General features: G+C 46.3%; 2 long non-coding RNA genes across 3 annotated transcripts in view; one reads left to right on the forward strand and one right to left on the reverse strand.

Annotated features, from left to right (window-relative positions):
* Positions 1 to 18369, reverse strand: part of LOC124075375 (uncharacterized) — a 36615-nt gene that overhangs the window by 12265 nt on the left and 5981 nt on the right. The gene's annotated exons all lie outside the window — the stretch shown is intronic.
* LOC124075376 (uncharacterized) lies at positions 1679 to 16884 on the forward strand. Its single transcript, XR_009224352.1, has 3 exons — positions 1679 to 2140; positions 11026 to 11136; positions 14751 to 16884. It is a non-coding gene; the product is annotated as an uncharacterized LOC124075376 (long non-coding RNA).

Raw genomic sequence — 18369 nt, forward strand, 5'->3', positions numbered from 1 at the left:
CTCTGGCCCCTACTGAGTGCCTCAGAGCCTCTCACTGGTGGCATCGCAGGGCTATGACCTGGGGTCAGGGATGGTCTCACCCTCAAAAACCCATCAGGGAAATTCTTTTGGCCCGAGAGCTCCTGTGGCTGGGGCAGGACAATTCCCACCAAGGCAAATACCCCTTTGGCATAAATCCATGGGCATATAGTCCCTTCTCAACCTCTGACCTGATGAATTGAACCCAAATTCTTGGGAAGATTAGCAGAAAATGACTGAGTTGTTTACTACCATTTTTGCCACCTACCACCCACCCCACCTGGGCAGACCCTGCTTGGCTTATTCCTCACGGCTGATGAGCGCCAACTAGTGACGGATCAAACAAGGGAAGAAGCTCAAAGGCTTCCTGATGAGGATCCAAATCAAACTCCTGCCCCCACAGAAGCCATTCCTATTAGGGAACCCAACTGGGACCCAAGTGTGGCAGCAGACAACGCCATGATAAGTCATCACTGGAGATGTCTCTTGGTGGGACTCGGGATAGGAGCACCCCCAACAAGAAGCTTCAATAAGATTCAGGAGTTAGAACAAGCTCCGTAAAGACCCCTCTGAATTTCTAGAGCCGATTTCCCAAGCGTCCAGGAATGACAGATGCAGACCCGGAAGCCCCCGGAAGCCTCCGTATGGTGAATCTGACTTTCATTTGGCAAAGTGTCCCGGGCATGAGGAGAAGACGATGGGCGATGGGCATGAACCCCTCACAGCTGACTATTCCCAGGAGGAACAGAGACAGACGTCAGCGCGTTTGATTGGCAGCCCCTGCGAAGGCGCATTAGGGGGTCCACAGGAAAGCAAAAGGACCGGCGCCCTCCGTGGAGGCAGATCAGTGTGCCTGCTGTGAGGAGGAAGGACACTGGGGACAACCTTGTCCATGGATGGCCTCCCAAATCCAAGGCTCAGATGACGAGTGACGGGGCCCAGGGCTCCAGGCCTTGTTGGAGGCCTCTGTACCAAGAGCCCCCGAGGAGCCCTTACTGGACTGGCCAGGGACCTCCCAGGGGGGATCCCTGACGGCAGTGAGTATTTTTCTGGCTACACTTTATTGCCCTGGTGGGGAATTGGGGCCCATCATTGGGTCCTCCGAAATCTGTCCAAAACTTTGATCACTCGGGCCAATGAGACAGCCTGGTCCCTTTCAAATTTACAAACCTCTCTGAACTCCTTGGCCAAAGTACTTTTAGATAACCAGGTGACTCTCTGTGAGCAGGGTGAGGGGGAGTCTGTGCTCTAGCTGAGCATCCTGCTGGGTTCATTTGGACACTCTTCACAAGTGGAGGCTGGTATCGAAAAGATCAGGCAAACAAGCAAATAACCCCGGTTATTTTGCTGCAACTTTTTTCCTGATAATCCTTCCTCCTCTGAACTTTCTTCTTTCTGACTAGAGTTCCTGGGCTTCCATCAACACATGCCCTAACTGCTCTTGGTTCCACTGGGGTGCCTTCTTCCCTTAGTAATTTACTTAACACCCCTTCCATATTTTCGTCACAAAGACAGTACAACATTTCAAAACAAGACACAAACATACTGTATCAATCTTCTCCATTTTCTCGAAATGGCCATTTTTCCTCTCTCCCTATCTAGGGACAAGCAGATTTGCTCCCGTCCTATCTAGGGTCGGGCAGCTTTTTTTTTCCGTCACTTACCCCCGAGTGTCCCGGGGCTCCCCGTACAGGCCACCATCTGCCGCAGTCCGGCTGCAGCAAAATAACCGGGGGGTGATGAACAACTTGTGTACATTGATACAGCAGGAGTGGGAGCCGTTTATTGTAGGACAGGAGGGGTATATATACATTCCACACAGCTTATCTTAATTCACATAAACTAGATACAGCAGTCAACCAATAAGGAATCTCCACACTTAATGGCTCGCTGGTGTTACTTCACAAACCACTCCCTCTGGCAAAATGCCAGGCGCCATCTTGACTTGTTTACAGACTCTAACACTTTTTTGTTCCTGATTCTCCCTTTGCAACTAAACAACCAACGACAAGAAGGAAGAAGGCAACCAGTGAAACCCTCCCATCATAAAGACCCCCTTCATGGCGCATTCTCAGCAGGAAACAGCTTGGAGATTTCATGGCCCACTTTTCCATAGAAAAAGGTAGAAATCGACGGGGGGGGGGGGGGATATAACCATGGTCCCCTTCACCTTCTCATGGTAGCCCTCATTGCTCTGAGGCTTAGTTTTTAAAAGAATGTGTTTTTTCTCTGTTCTCCCCTGTCCCCTCCCTAGCAAGTTTAGGGACACAGTGTTAATGTTCTCCCCTAGTTAATTTCCCTCAACACACCCACTACAGGAAGGAGCTGCCTGCTGAGGATCTGGGAAGTGAGTATCTCCCCAATCAATAAGTGAATCCTAACACACCATCCGGCATTCTGGGACCCCCTACCAGAGCCCACCTGGAATGTTACCCTTGAAGAGTTCCTCTAACCCCCCCATGTCCCTCCTGATGGCGAGAATCACAGCCTCTGGGACAGGAGTCCTCTGTGTTTCTCCTTTGCTAGCAAAGCAAGAAACCTTCTTTTTTTCCTTTTTCTCAAAATCCTGTCCTTGTTTTTGGATTGGCATCGGGGACAAAGACCAAGCTTTCAGTTACATCACTACAAAAATCATTATTAGAAAGCGATAAACTGGGCAGGTGGTGCACACCTGTAATCCCACAGGCTCCGGCGGCTGAGGCAGGAGAAGGGCAAATTCAAAGCCAGCCTCAGCAGCTTCGCAAGGCTCTAAGCAACTAAGTGAGACCCTGTTTCAAAATTTAAAAAAGGGGAGGGGGAGCTACGGATGCAGCTCAGTGGTTAAGCACCCGGTTTAATCCCCAGGACGAGAGGAAGGAAGGAAGGAAGGGAGGGAGGGAGGGAGGGAGGGACGGAGGGAGGGAGGGAAGGAAGGAGAAGAAGAGAAATACAAACTAAAGCGAAGCAAGCGAGGAGATTCCCCGGAGGATGCAGCCCCCGTAGGCCCACAAAGACCAGCTGTAGACCCGAGCCCCCACCCCCACCCCGCGCAGGCAGTGCCTGAGCTCAGGTCCCCGCTGCCAGTTCCCACAAGCCCCGCTTTCCCAGAAGGAGCCAGCAGGCCTCTGGGCCCTGGGCCATCTGGGCACCTGCGGTGTCTGCCCCTGCACGCCTGCCCACCGCTGGCCAGCACACCTGGGAGTGCCTGGGGCCTTCCCAGGCCTGGAAGGAGCAGATAAGGTGTGACAGTGCCTGGCTGTTCTTAGGGAGAGGGGTTTTCCGATGAGAACGGCCCTCCCCCTTCTCTCCCATCCCCTCTGCACCAGCCTGGAGCCTGGAGGGGTGTCCCCGCCACACACACACTGCACAGCGGGCTACGGCTGAGAACCAGGGAGGAAGAGGCTAGCCAAGGCCAGGGGCCAAGGTGGGAAATCTCTTTGACTCCTCCCCAGGCTGCCATGGCCCCGAGTTCAATCCCAGCTCCACTGTTCCCACACAGTGTGCCCATCACCACCCTCACCACCCCCACTTTTAATTGAGGTGTGATTCACATACCTAACATTCACCTTTTCAAGTATAGTTTAAATATATTCACTTAACTTCCTGATTTGAGGACATTGTCATCACTCGGGAAAGACGCTCTATACCCAGTGTCCGTCACGTCCTGCCTGCTGCCCGCCCCCAGCCCTGGGCAGCCCCTGCCTTTCCTAGGCTTGCCCATTCTGGAGATTTCATACAAATTAAATCAAATAATATGTGGCCTTTCGTGGGTTGGTTTTGTTGTTTGTTTTGTTTTGTTTTTGAGGTACTATTACCGAAAACCTTGTCCTTGTCCCCAGTGCCAATCCAATCACAAGCCCATGGTTTTGAGAAAAAGGAAACAAGAAGATTTATTGCTTTGCTAGCAAAGGAGAAACACAGGGGACTCCTGACCCAAAGACTGTGACTCTGCCCTTCAGCAGGAACAGAGGGCTTTTAAAGATTCAAAGACTATGTTCCACCCATCCTCCGCTGGAGTTGTGATTCTATTGTTAATTAATCAGAGAGAGTCATTTCTGAGGTCTTCGTGCCATCCCCAAAAGTCTGGATCACTTTGTTCCTGTGGTGGGTGTGTGCTCAAGGACAGAGAAATCTGCCCAGGAGGGGAAAAAGGTGATCCTGTTTCCTCTGAGATCAGGGATGGGGAGAGACAGGGGAAGAGAAAGAACCACGTTGTGAGGATGGCCTTGGACCTGTGCCTAGCAACTCCATTTTAAAACTCCAGTTTGAAACCTGCAGTCTCACCAGGCTCACCTAAGGGAACCCTCCAGTGTGGCCCTCAGGCCCAAACAAGTCCCTTCTCCCCACCCTCATAAACCCAGAGTGAAGCCTCTGGCAGGCTGTCCTCCCCCCAGATAAGGGGGAGAGGTGGGAAGATCAGGGTGGGGCCACCAGGCCAGATGTTTTAACTCCAGGGTAAATGAGGACACTGAGAGACCTGGTGGCAGCTGATAAGGACTGAAAGGGGGGGTCAAAAGCCCCCAAATTTGGTATAAATAGTGGAGCCAATGAACAGACACTCAGCCAGCCGACACTGGTGCCCTCATGCTGAGAGCCTGGTGAGGACCTGTGCTGACATCCCAGCTCTTCTCATCGTTTGCTGATCCTCTGCGTCTTCCTCACGGGTCTCAAACTTTCCAGCCACATCTTGACCCTGGTGACAGCCGCAACTTCCCCCTAGGACCCTCTCCTCAGCCAGCCATCAGCTCCACCCCAGGAGAAGCCTGCCTTCCTGACCTGATCACGGGATCTGAGTGAGTGTGCATCTGCTGGACTAGAGCCTAAGGCTTGAGACTTTAGATCTGACACTTGAGCTTAGCGGGCAGAGGAAATGTCTGTCAAGAGTCTGTCATGATTAAGAGTGTTTGCAGGGCTTAGAATTCATCTAGAATTGTTTGCTGTGGATTGATTATGTCTACTGCAGTGCCTAGCATTAAGGATGGTCGTTTCCTTGATTAAGAACCTAGAGACTGAAATTGTATTGAGTGATTTGAGTGAATAAAGCATTGGAAGGGGCAGAAGCACGTGGACATTCTTTATTTCTTCCCCTCGACTGCAAAAGTCACACCTCTTGCCAACGTGACCCATGTCCATTTTAAAAATAAGTTCCGTGGTAGAGCAGCAAGGCTGTATTCAGAGCATAAATTGGGCACTGTCTCAGTACTGGGGGTTGAACACGGGGAACACACACACTGAACTCCATCCCCAGCCTTTTTTAATTTTTGTTCTGAGATAGGGTCTCACTAAGTTACTGAGGTTGGCCTCAAACTTGCTGTCCTCCTGCCTCAGCCTCCTGAGTTGCTGGAGTGCAGACGTGCACCACTGCACCTAGAAAGACGTGGCCCTTTGTAGTTGGCTTTTTTTCAGTCAACATAGTGTGCTCCAGTTTATCCAGGAGGTGGGGTCTATTAGAACCCCATTCCTTTTATGGCTGAAGAGTAACCCATCGTCTGTACCACACTTGTTTATCCATTTGACAATTGTGGAAGTTGGGTGGCTTCTATTTTGGGGATACATGCTTAATTCTGTTATGAACATTCGTGTCGTTTTTGAGTGGATGTGTATTTTCAAATCTCTCAAGAATACCCCTAAAAGTGGAATTGGGCCATTTGATGATTTTGTTTTGCCCCCTTCGGGAACTGCCAAATGTTTTCTACAGCAACGGTACAATCTTATGTTTCCGCCAGGTGTATTTCCTAACCCCTCTGGACCTAAGCTTCCCGTTGGTGAAGCCTCATGTATCGGGTATCTACCGTATAGACGGGCCACAAGATTTAAATGAGATCCTATCAGAAAGGCAGCTAGGGCAGTAGGAGCTCAATAAATCAAGTCAGGATCTGTAACCCTCTGGGCTTGTTCCTTTGGTCTCCTTCCAATCCAAATGGGCAGCTGCTCTTTATCCTTCCCTCTTGTTTACCTAGTTCTTGAATCTCCCTTGATGGATTGGATTAAGCTCACCACATGTCTCTGGAGAGGGTCTGAGGAGTTCCCAGAGGAAAGGGGAGGTCTCAGAACCAGCAGGGCTCTTGGCATACATGAAAAGAATCTCCGCAGGAGCCAGACAAAGGCCCAGACAGGTTTATTTAAGGAGTAGATACATTCCAGGGAGAAAGCCGGCTGACAGGGGCTGGGGCTCCGATATTTATAGAAGGGCAGGATCAGGGGCCGGACTGGAGGTGGATCCAGGGAGGGGCTGCACGATTTCATGCCAGTTTTCCTTGTGCATGTGTTTCCCTCCTGTTACAAGGGCCTGGGTCAAGGGCATGGGCCAAGGGTGAGGGTCAAGGGCCAAGGTCAAGGTTGACAACTGTGCTTTCTGCATCCCAATGGCTGTGGTGTTTCCTTTAAGAGTCAGTATTTCCCTCTCTTTATCCTGAATCCCTGTCTCAGAACACAATGCCTGCTGCCTAGGCCCAGGTGCACCCACGTGCACACATACACACACAATTTAATAGGGGCCAAACTAAACAGGTGAAATTCCCCTCACCCCCCATCCTGCTTGGTACATTAGAGCTAAAATCAAATACTACAGTGATTCTCCAAGTGTGGAACCCAGACTGGCAGCACCATCACTGCTAGAATCACCCAGGAACTGGTTAAAATAAACCCTCAGTCCCTGTCCCAGAAAAAAAAAAAAAAATTGGAATCAAGGACTCTGGTAATGAGCTCCGGCAAATGCGGGTTTCAACACGCCCTACAGGTGCTTGGAATGCAAACTAAAGTTCCAAATTACAGATGAGAAAACTGAGGCCCAGAGAAAGGATATAACTTGCTCAAGGCCATAAAGAACAAGAGCCAGGGAACTGTGCACAACTGTGTGACCTTGGACAAGGCCCTCCCCTTCCTTTACTTCACTATCCCCATCTGTAAAATGGGGACGGCCGCCTCCGCCTGCCACCACAGCTTTCCCCATCTGCCCCCACAGCTCTCGAGGCAGCTGAGGGCTGGAGCCTGAGTTTCCTGCTTCCCACTCTGGTTCTCTTACTTCTGGAAGTTGACTCTCTGCACCATCTATGAGAAGGTTCTGGAAACTGTCAACATCCGAAAGGTGGACAGGGAGAGGAGGGTTTTGTTTGATTCTGAGACCCCCGAAGGAAGAACTCCATGAGCAGGGGAAGTTTCAGAGGTAGGTCTGTGTAAGGATGCCATTCCCAAGAAGAACTGCTCCAAGAGCATCAGCAGCCCCGAGATGCAGAGCCATCTGTCCACGGGGAGAGTCCTGGCAGCATCGGAGCCTGTCTTTCCCAGGGGGAGAGGAGAGACTGGGAGGAAGCTGGTGTGATCTCCTGGAGATCTGCTCCCCTGCCACTCCTCAGGGAGGTGAGAGCTGTTTGTCTTCACAGCTTCTCTGTCCCCTGAGAAGGGCAAGGGCAACCGCCCATACCTCAGACCACACTATTGGCTCAGGCAATAGAATGTGACCCAAGCCAGGCCAATCAGAATATTTCTCCGCCAGAGCATCTCACAGCCACATCCACCCTTGAACTTCCCAATCTGGTGAGCACCTGGGTTCCTCTTTGCTGAAGACTGTTCGGGGTTTCTCTCTTTGCAACTGACAAATTCTTACCAACCCCACATGAAAATAGGCCTGTCTCCTTCCAGCATGCCCTTCAAATAAGAGCAAGAAAAGCAAGAGTCAAAACAATAGCTTAAAGCCTTATAAAATATATACTCTCTTGGGGGAAAAGTGCCCAAAGGATATTCAGTTTCAACTCAGAGCCTAATGTTTTGAAATCCAGTTCCTCCGAGTCTTTTCAAACATTCATACTCTCCAGGGCAACTAAACCCTAAACTTGCTCCTTTCTTCTCCAAAAGCCCTAAAATCTCTTTACAAACCTACTCCCAGTTAGCTGTTACCTTTTCCTCCTCTCCTGCCTGTTCCAAAGTCTGTCACCCTAACATTGCTGGATACTTTGTGGCCCAGCCATAATTCACACTCTTGTTTTTTTTTTTTAATATTATTTTAGTTGTAGAGGGACACACCATATCTTTGTTTATTAATTTATTTTTTTATGTGGTATTGAGGATCGAACCAGTGCCTCACACATGCTAGGCAAGCACTCAGCCACTGAGCTAAGTCCCCAGCCCCCGTAATCCACACTCTTAGCCCTACTTTTTTTTGCTTTTGGGTATCGAGGATTGAACTCAGGGGCACTCAACCACTGAGCCACAACCCCAGCCCTATTTTGTATTTTATTTAGAGACAGGGTCTCACTGAGTTGCTTAGCGCCTCGCCATTGTTGAGGCTGACTTTGAACTCGAAATCCTCCTGCCTCAGCCTCCCCAGCCCCAGGGATTACAGGCAGGCGCCACTGCACTTGGATTTTTTTTGTTCGTTTGGATTAGTTTAGTTTTGTGGTGCCAATGATGAAACCCGGGACCTTGCTGTGAAGACTCTACCACTGAGCTACCCCCAACCATTGCATGATCCTCTCATTCTCTCTGGAGGCAGGAGAGAGAGCTACTGAATCCTTACACGGTAATATGGTTCTATTACAGAAATCAGACAAGAATCAGCAAACGGCACTTGAGAGTGAGAGAACTCAAACCCCATTTTAGCAGGTGGGCTCAGAAGAGCTCAGACTCCAAATTCTGAGTGCTTGTCACCAGTTTCTCACAAAATTTATAGGCTAGCTGGTGCCATAAAATTTTCCAGTCTACAGGATATGTGGTCATGCAGGGGGTCTCTGGCGGGAAGCATGTTAACAGAAGTAGAGTGGGATAAGGAGAAGAACTGGCCTTTGATAAATCTCTAGTCTTGGGCCAGAAGCCTCTGCAGGGGTGTTTACACTCCAAAGAAGAGCAGTTAGTTCCCTAGGGGTAGTTACTTACAATCCAAAAGCCAGGGTGGGTGATACGAATCAGGTTTCCTGAAGAAAGGCTGACTGGCAAGGAGAGGGGACTCTCGCTTTCCCAGGCACTAATTCTCAGGATTGTGTTCTTACAATTTATTGTACACCCAGGCCTGGTTCTCTCGTCCATTAGAGTTCTATTTCTCCAATGACACTCCCCCCCCCCCAATAGGATTCTCCTCCTGATGGTAGCCCTCATTGCTCTAAGGCTTATTTTCTTTTTCCCCCTCTGGTCTCCCCTCTCCCCTCCCTAGCAAGTGTAGGGACACAGTGTTAATGTTCTCCCCTAGTTAATTGCCCTCAACACACCCACTAAAGGAAGGAGCTGCCTGCTGAGGATTGGAAGTGAGTATCTCCCCAATCAATAAGTGAATCCTAACACACCATCGGGGTGCCCTGGGGCCCCCTACCAGAGCCCACCTGGAATGTAACCCTTGAAGAGTTCCTCTAAAGCCCCCATGTCCCTCCTGATGGGGAGAGTCACACCTTTGGGACAGGAGTCCCCTGTGTTTCTTCTTTGCTAGCAAAGCAATAAACCTTCTTTTCCCTTTTTCTCAAAACCCTGTCTTCATTATTAAATTGGCATTCAATGGCATTGGGGACAGGGACCGAGTTTTTGGTTACAAATTTGCTGAGGATGGAAGGGAACTTTCTGAGACTGACTGCTGGAAAGTCGGGCGACAGGCGAGCGTGTCTCATGTCTCGGGTCGAACCAGAGGAGCTATTCCTGTGAGAGTCAAGGGAGGGACGGAGGGACTCCCCGCAGCTGCTGAAGCCCTCCCACCTTCCTTCCCTGCACTGTAAGGGTCGCTCCATCTTGGTCTATTTTGAAAAAAGGGAACCTGAATGCAGAATTTAGCCATTTGGTAAGCTCCCCCAGGGTGATTGATTCTACTTTTCTGGTTCCCTAGTGGGAACGTCTGGTCCCCTTATGGGGACATCTGTGGTGCCACTGGTATGCAAGTCACAGTTAATTGGGAGTTGGGAACTTGGGGGATTTCCCCCCTATCTGGTCTGTTTTAAAGGTTCCCCTCTGTTTGGGATCCTCTCTAGTTTCTGTCTCTATGCTTTTTGTTTGTGTCTGTTTCTGGCCCTTTAAGACATGGGCAAGACTGTGTTGATGGGTCCCATAGATTGTTTCTTGGGAAAGAACTTGGCTGAATGGGCCACCTACAGATGTAAGTGTATCTAAGAAAAAAATGATGTTTTACTGCAGCAATGTGGTCTTTGAATGGTTTTCTGAATTATTACACAATCTTGCAGTTGGGAGTTGGTCTGTCAGAGATAAAATAAGTGGAAGATTCTGTATGTACAGGCATGTATGCCACTACATAATAAGGAGTCGAACAGTCAAAAACTAAGTTGGATGCAAAAAGTTCCTCCCTCTAATGTGTGAGCATAGCAGGATACCCAAGAAAGATTGAAAAAAAATCTTTTTTTTTTTCCTTTGAACCCAGTGCTTCTCAGCCTGGCCCCAGGCAGCTGCAAATCAACCTGCTGAGGGTCAGGAAAAAACTCAGGAAAGCTGCCTGGTCTCTAGAGAAATGGGCCAAGAGGACCTGGCCTCTACTCTGCTTCCCAGCCACTCTTTGCCCATAAGGATAGAACAGGGCTCAGTTTGCCACTTCTGCAGACAAAGGAAATCCATGTGCACTGAGGCCTCACTGATTTTCTTTCTGGGCTCTTGTCTCATGGGTTCAAAGAATGAAGTCCACGGATGATGGCAAAGACAAAAAAATTTAAAAAAAAAATAAATTAGCTTTGAAAGAGAGGAAAAAAAGATAAAACTTCCTGTGATATTAGGGGGAAACTGGTAGAAACTTTTCCACTTAAGTATACTAGTGTGGGGACTCAAAGGATAAAGCACTGATAGAGTCCATGCTGGGCAGACACCAAAAGCATTGGAACTAACTGTTGGAATCTGGGCCTCTGCGTTGCCCTGAGTATTCTCAGGGGTGCTGGACATGTTTTATGTTCTCTACTCTCTCACATTTCTATTAAGATATAATAAAGTAACTGAAGTTCCCGAAGGAGTGTACATTTTGTGACTTTTAAGTGGAGAAAGCAGGGTGGTGGCCTTGTTTTGTGTAACTCCAAGTCCGTATTATTTCCATTGTTTTTACTGTTTCTGAAACAGGAGGAAATTGCCTGCCGCGACTGGACACCTGCCTCCAGGAACCCAGAGACTCTGCCAGGTGCTCTTGGTTAATGCCTTTGAGACTGACTAAGAATTGCTCACTGATACAAGGTAGGGTAACAAGGGAAGTAAGCCATCTGAAGCTGTCATTGAAGACATTTTTTTTTCCCTGCTCATTTCCAAATCCCATGTGCCACCTCAAATCTGCTTTTTTTTTTTTTTAATGCAATGTTACTGAATTTAACTGAATTTCTGCCAAAGTCCCATTTCACCCATAGCTTACGTCCAGATTTCTCTACAACATCACACGGTCCTATTTATTCTAAACAAAGATGTCTGGAATAGTTCCAGTGATGTCTTTCCTGTTTTTCTGTTTGTGTATGCCACTTTGATAGATTTAAGCTTGCCATCCATGTTTCTACAAACCTATCATCTATTAACTACTTTTAGATTCTAGAGAATCCACCTTTTCATAGGATACATTTTAAAAAAACAAAAAAGGTAAGATTAAAAACAGGAGGAGGTAGAAGAAGAGGAAGAGAATTACAATAAGCAGATATACAACCAAGTTCTTGGAAGAATTATTGCTGAAAACATAATTATTACGCATTAACAGCAATCAGCTAGCACGAGTCAAAGGAAGCTGTATTCTCTAAGTACTTCAGACAATGTGGTATTCATTTATCAATTCTTTTTTTTTAATATTTATTTTTTAGTCATAGGTGAACACAATGTCTTTATTTTACTTTATGTGGTGCTGAGGATCGAACCCAGTGCCTCATGCATGCTAGGTGAGCGCTCTCCTCTGAGCCACAACCGCAGCCCTTATTTATAAATTCTTGATAGCTCTTTGGATAAAGCATGTAAAATAATTGTACAGCAGTCCATTATCTGACTGAATAATCCTTTTTAAATTATTTTTTTAGTCGTAGATGACACAATACCTTTATTTATTTATTTATTTATTTATTTTTATGTGGTGCAGGGGATCAAATCCAGTGCCTCGCGCATGCTGGACAAGTGCTCTACCACTGAGCCACCACCTCAGTCCCCAACTGAATATTGTTTAATTGTAGTTATAATATGTTTGAAATAATTTTTCCAAACCCTCAACATATTTCCATTCAAATATATGATCCACATTTAATGTAGCATTAAAAAGATTAAAATGGGTATAAAAAAAGTGAATGAGGCCTTTTAGTCCAAAAGGACCCTGAGAAAAGCAATCAAAACTGTTATCTTGGACTGGGGCTATAGCTCAGTGGTAGGTCACTTGCCTCACAAATGTAAGCCACTGGGTTCGATCCTTAGCACCACATAAAAATAAATACATAAAAAAGATATTGTGTCCATTTACAACTTAAAAAAATTAAAAAAAAAAAACTTGTTATCTTAACCAAGATTTTGTTTTGGGAGGAAATAACTTGCGGGCCAGCGGGGAGATAACCCCTTAAGAGAGAGACATTAAAGGGGATTTATGCTGTCTTCTGGGCAGTTGTCTAAAATGTGGATTGAGACAGCTTTGCCAGATATCCTACTTTGCCTATCCTGCCTGATAAAAAAACCCTCACTGATGAGTCCCAAGTTGTGCAAGGCTTGAGAGCTATAAAATATTAAAGTGTGATATCCATTGCTTTCTTAGGATTTTTCTTTGTTAGAAAAACAGATGACTTGCAATTTTGACCAAACTTGATTTTTCATGAATAACCTGAATATGTGTGACTAGAGATATGTATACAGCTCAAACTAAATATGTTTGAGCCTTATCTAAATGTTATGTAAAAGTTTATAAAATGAAAATGCATATAGGTTTATACATTGCATCTGCCATAAAAGGGCCACACTGCCATTTGAGAAACTGGCTTATCTCTCTCTGCTTTGACTAAGCCTAATTCTGATCATTAACACTGTTCCCTAAATGTATAAAAGATTTAAGGCTCTCCTTGATTTTTGCTAATACTGCTAAACTCTGCCAGCCTGTAATTATCTGTGGATTCTGAATTTTACTATAAAAATTAAATCTAGTTGATTTAAAGACATATGTGTAATGGTTATGCTAAATATTAGTTCTTTGTATATTAAGTATACTCATGTTCTTCTGATATACAAGTTTTAAAATATAAAGCTCAGAAGACACTTTACCAATCTGGTGTTCTCTAAACTAAAGTTGTCTCTAATGATAACTTTAGACTTATAAAAATAGCTAATTTAATTGGGGATCTATGTCATTTAATGTTCTATAACTGGACCTGTTATCAATAAGATGTATATAAAATTTTATATTATGGGGTAGAAATTTAAATGTATTTTTAAAAGATAACAAGAGCCTGATCTGTTTAAAGGTGGACATTGTAAAACATGAAAACATTTTGCCACTTTCCCACCAAAAAAGGGTTAAAAGCTCTCTTAGCTTTTCTTTGATTCATATTTCAGATGTAATAATGTATTGTGTTATTTGTGAAGAGCCTCATCTTATCTGAGATAAGGCTTTGCCTCCCACCTTACTCCACCTTAGAATGTCTCCCAAATAGGCTAGACTTAGCTCCTTTAAAGTTGTGTTCAAAAGATTGATTTTTGTTGTAAAGATTACTGTGATCTCAAACAGGGGATATAGTATATAACTAAGTAAAGGTTCAAGATTATAAAAGTTATTTTTCTTGGTTCATAGCTATTACACAAACTGAATGTTTAGGCTCTGTTAATTTCATTTTGTATTTTCCTTGTAAACTTTATAACTGTTGCCTGTTAGTGTTTTGCAGAGGTACTATATCTAAAAGGAGAAAAAAAAATGTAGGTTAATTTGAGAGAATAAGCAATCACCTACAGATAAATAGTGTATAATGCTGACTTCCAGTACTAATACTAACCCCAATTAAATGAAAGAGGTAACTATAAAATTATAGATATTGAAGTTACAACCTGTTACTCCCTCTTTAAGACTGGTGAAACTGGCTTGCTGGGTGTTTAAAACCAAAAACTTGGAGACCAAGCCAAGAAAGTAAAAGGGCCAAGGAAAAAAGGAGGTAATATTTGGCTCTTGCCTTCTAAGGTCAGCCAGCACCCAGAGAATGACAGGACCCTGTAAGGGCTCTGAAACTCCAGTGAGTCACCTGATCTGCCAGTCAGGGGGATCAAGAAGACCCTAAAGAACAGAATGCCAACAGGTGCACATTCTGTAAAGAGGAGGGTCATCGGAGAGGGAAATGCCTGATGCTTCCAAGAGAAGCCACATGTGGTCATCAAGACCCTGACCTGACCCATCCTGGCACATGACACCACTAGTAGCAGAAAGCTCAAGGAGCCAGCAGGCTTCACACATGTCCCCAAGAGTGGTCTCTGAAGAATTGCAGTTGATTCTTAAGAATAGATAAAAACAAGGTCAGTTTTGACCAACCTGGTCTTAAACACCTGGCAGGAGAGTACAGCCTGAGCACAGTCCTACATGGACATTTAAAAGGAAAAACAATGTTTTGTTTGTTTGTTCTGCTTTTTTTTTAATGTAACTTAAGATGTACACTTATGTCAGCCTTATCAAAATAAGTTAAGCTGCAGGCTATACGGAAGGGTTCTGTGGGAAGGCTTAATATTTAGCCCCACGAAGGACACTGGAGACACAAGTTTGTCCTGCATTTCAGTAACTGGCTAGAAACTAATTGTTTTTGTATTAATTGTTTACCAAAAAAGAAAAAAAGTAATGCTTTGTGTCTTGTTTCTTGTTGTCCCAGCATAAACTTAACCCTATGTACGCCTTGTCCAGTCACCTGCTACCTGCCACCTTGGAACTCTGGACTGCTATTATGCTGAATGCCCTTAACTGTCACTCCCCCGCCTGACAGAAAATAAGGACTTGGGGTCACTTCCCCCGAATTTCGCCCTCTCTCAGCATGAAGTGGCTTGGAGACGACGTCGCCCACTTTTCCTTAGAAATGGAAGGTGCAAATTGACAGTAGGGAAATGTAACAGGGGTCCCTTCACCTTCCGAATATGGCCCTCGTTGCTCTAAGGCTTTTTTTTTTTTTTAAAGAACATGTTTTAGGTGGCTGTGGTTGTGGCTCAGTGGTAGAGTGCTTGCGTAGTGTGAGTGATGCATTGAGTTCGTTCCTCAGCACTCCATTAAAAAAAATAAATAAAGGTATTGCATCCATCTACAACTAAAATACTAAAAAAAAGAAGAGGAAGAACATTTATTTTGTCTCTCCTCCTCTCTTCCTTCCCTAACAAGATTAGGGAGACAGTGTTCTCTTTTCCTCTTTTCTTCCCCTAGTTAATTGCCCTTGAACACACCCACTATGGGAAGGAGATGCCTGCTGAGGATCTGGGAAGTGAGTACCTCCCAAATTAACAAGTGAATCCTAACACACCTGGGACACCACCTCCCCACCCCCCCACCCCCAGAGCACACCTGGAATGTAACCCTTGAAGAGTTCCTTAAATTAAAACTACCCCCCACCTCCCTCATCCCCCATCCCCTAATCTCCCCCCCCCACACCCCTCCCTCCTGATGTAGAGAGTCACAGCCTTTGGGACAGGAGTCCCCTCTGTTTCTCCTTTGCTAACAAAGTAATAAAGCTTCTTTTTCCTTTTTCTCAAACCCATGTCCTCATTATTAAATTGGCATTCATTGGCATTGGGGACAGTGACCAAGCTTTTGTGACAAACCCAGGGGCATTTTACCACTGAGCCACAACACTAGCCCTTTTTATTTTTTTATTTTGAGACAGGGTCTCACTAAGCTACTGAGGCTGGCCTCTAACTTGTGATCCTCCTGCCTCAGCCTCCCCAGTCACTGGGATTACAGGTGTGCATTGCCATGCCTGGCTTTACACATCATTCTTAAACATATTATTCTTTAGGTTAGTGGAAGATGGAAAAATTCCAACTATGCTTTCAGAAGAGGTCCTGGGGTCTTGTAAGTATGAGTCGTATGAGAAGTTTAACTCTACCTAGTAAACACTGAGTGGCTATTAGGGCCCTTCTAAGAGCTAGAAGTAGTAGGGCTGAGTCATTTGGGGGACTATGGGATTGTGTTTGAATGAGCCCCAGACATTGAAGTTTTGCTTATGCACTGTTCATTGAGATTTGTTGTTTGTTTATTTGTTTATGTGGTGCTGCAGGTTGAGGTCAGGGCCTTGCACATACTAGCCAAGTGCTCTGCCACTGAGCTACCGCTCCAACCTTCACTGAGCAACTACTATGTGCCAGCCCTTAAGTCACTGAGGATATATCCAGGAAGAAGGATAATAAATGTACAAAACAACTTATTTCTATGAAATTGTGATTGTATACCACTAAAGAGACTGCTATGCTTAGAATGTGTCCCCTAAAATCGTGTTGGAGACAAATCCTCAATGCATCATCACCATTGGGAGGTGGGCCCTAAAGGAGATGTGTAGATCACGAGGGCTGAGCCTCATACATGGATTAATCTGCTGTGGAAAACACTTCTGGAGTGGGCTATCTCTCTCCTGCTTGTTTCCATGTGAGAACAGGATGCTTCTTCCCTCCAGAGGATGCAGAGCTCAAGGGGCCATCTTGGAAGCAGAGAGGGGGGCCCTAATCTTTTGGCACATTGACCTTGGACTCTCTAGCCTCCAGAACTGTAAGAAATAAATTTAAAAAAAAATTTTTTTTGGTACCAGGGATTGAATCCAGGGGCACTCAACCATGGAGAGCCACATCCCCGGCCCTATTTTGTATTTTATTTAGAGACAGGGTCTCACTGAGTTGCTCAGCAACTCACTTTTGCTGAGGCTGGCTTTGAACTTGCGGTCCTCCTGCCTCAGCCTCCTGAGCAGATGGGATTACAGGCATGTGTCACCCTACCCAGCCGAGAAATAAATTTCTGTTGTTCATAAACTACTTAGTCTGTGGCGTTCCATGATAACAGCACAAAGGGGACTAAATCAGAAAGACACATGGGGATTGGAAGCAAACCAAAGCCAAGGTTAAGGAAGTAACATAGACCTGAGGCTGAAGCAGTAGATTGTGATGGCCAAACCAGAGCCGGCTGTGAAATGAAATTATAAAAACGTTATGGTAAGAAACCAAGGCCTAGAAAGGGTCAGCTCCCCTCCCCTCCTCAGCCTTTCTCAGGAGGCCTAATGAACCATGGGTCCCAGCTTCTGCGTGGTAAGTAACTGCCTAGGAGTCCGACTACTCCTTGAAATGTAACCGACGCCTGGGGCGAGGGCCTGTCTTCCTCTCTCTGTCTGTGAGCACGCTTTGTGTTAGGGACCCTGCGCCAGGCCTGCGGCCCTGGAGATGACAATTTTTTTTAAAGAGGAAAAAAGCCCCAGTGATAGGATGGTTCTAAGATGACCCCAAATAACCTATAAATGTTGTGAGAAACTGTGGATCAGCGCTCAGAATTTGGAGTTTGTTTCCCTCTGGGCCACCAAGGTAAAATAAAGGCTGGAGTTCTTCTCCTTTCCAAGAGCTGCTTCTCCAGCAGTCTCTTCCTGCAACAAGATGTCCGCTACAAGACCAGTGTCCGGAAAGGCCAGGAGGCAAGAAAGAGGGCGCCTGCTGATGCTGTGGCTGTGCCCAAGACCCACAGGGGAGCTTCCATGGGCAGGTGAAAGAAAACCTTCGACTGCCTGGAAGAGACCTTGGGCCTGGTGGAACACCAGAGTCTCCGGCCCCAGGGCTTAGGGTGTGGTGTGCTCTCAATGGAAGAGCTTCAAGTATGGTGCCACCCATGTGGGCTCCTCTGACATCCACGGAAGGGGGCTTCTCCCACCCTGCGGCATGCTGGGGCTGGCACACAGGAGCCTACTTCCATTCAGGGCCTCGTGCTGCTAGACTCACAGTAGCTTCAGGATCCACACCTCCAAGTAGGGCTCCCATCAAACTGCTTCTACTAATAGCCCAACCCAAAAGGGAGGCTGGCATTCTGGTGCCCACGGTGCCAACTGAAAAGGCACTGCCCATCGCTAATCAGGAACTGATCAGATGGGGGATTTCCTTCTCATTTGCCCTTAATCATCTGAGACTGAATAGCAGAAGTCTAAACCACAGCTTTCAGTACAGACAGACCAGGGTCTAAATGTCAGCTGTCACTATAATTAGCCACGTGTCATAGGAAGCATCGTCACCTTTCTGAGTTTCATCTAATAAAAGACAATATGAGGGCTGGAGATAGAGCTCAGTGGGTAGAGTGCTTGCCTCCCACGCACAAGGCCCTGGGTTCAATCCCCAGCACCACAAAAACGAAACAGCAAAAAATACACAATATTAGCCTGGCACAGAAGAGCACGCCTGTAATCCCAGCAACTCGGGAGGTTGAGGCAGGAGAATCGCAAGTTTAAGGCCAGCCTCAGCAATTTAGCGAGGCCCTAAGCAACT

Source organism: Marmota monax, unplaced genomic scaffold (assembly GCF_021218885.2).
Source record: "Marmota monax isolate L192 unplaced genomic scaffold, Marmota_monax_Labrador192_F-V1.1 WCK01_AAM20220418_F8-fsc00008, whole genome shotgun sequence".
NCBI lineage: Eukaryota > Metazoa > Chordata > Mammalia > Rodentia > Sciuridae > Marmota > Marmota monax.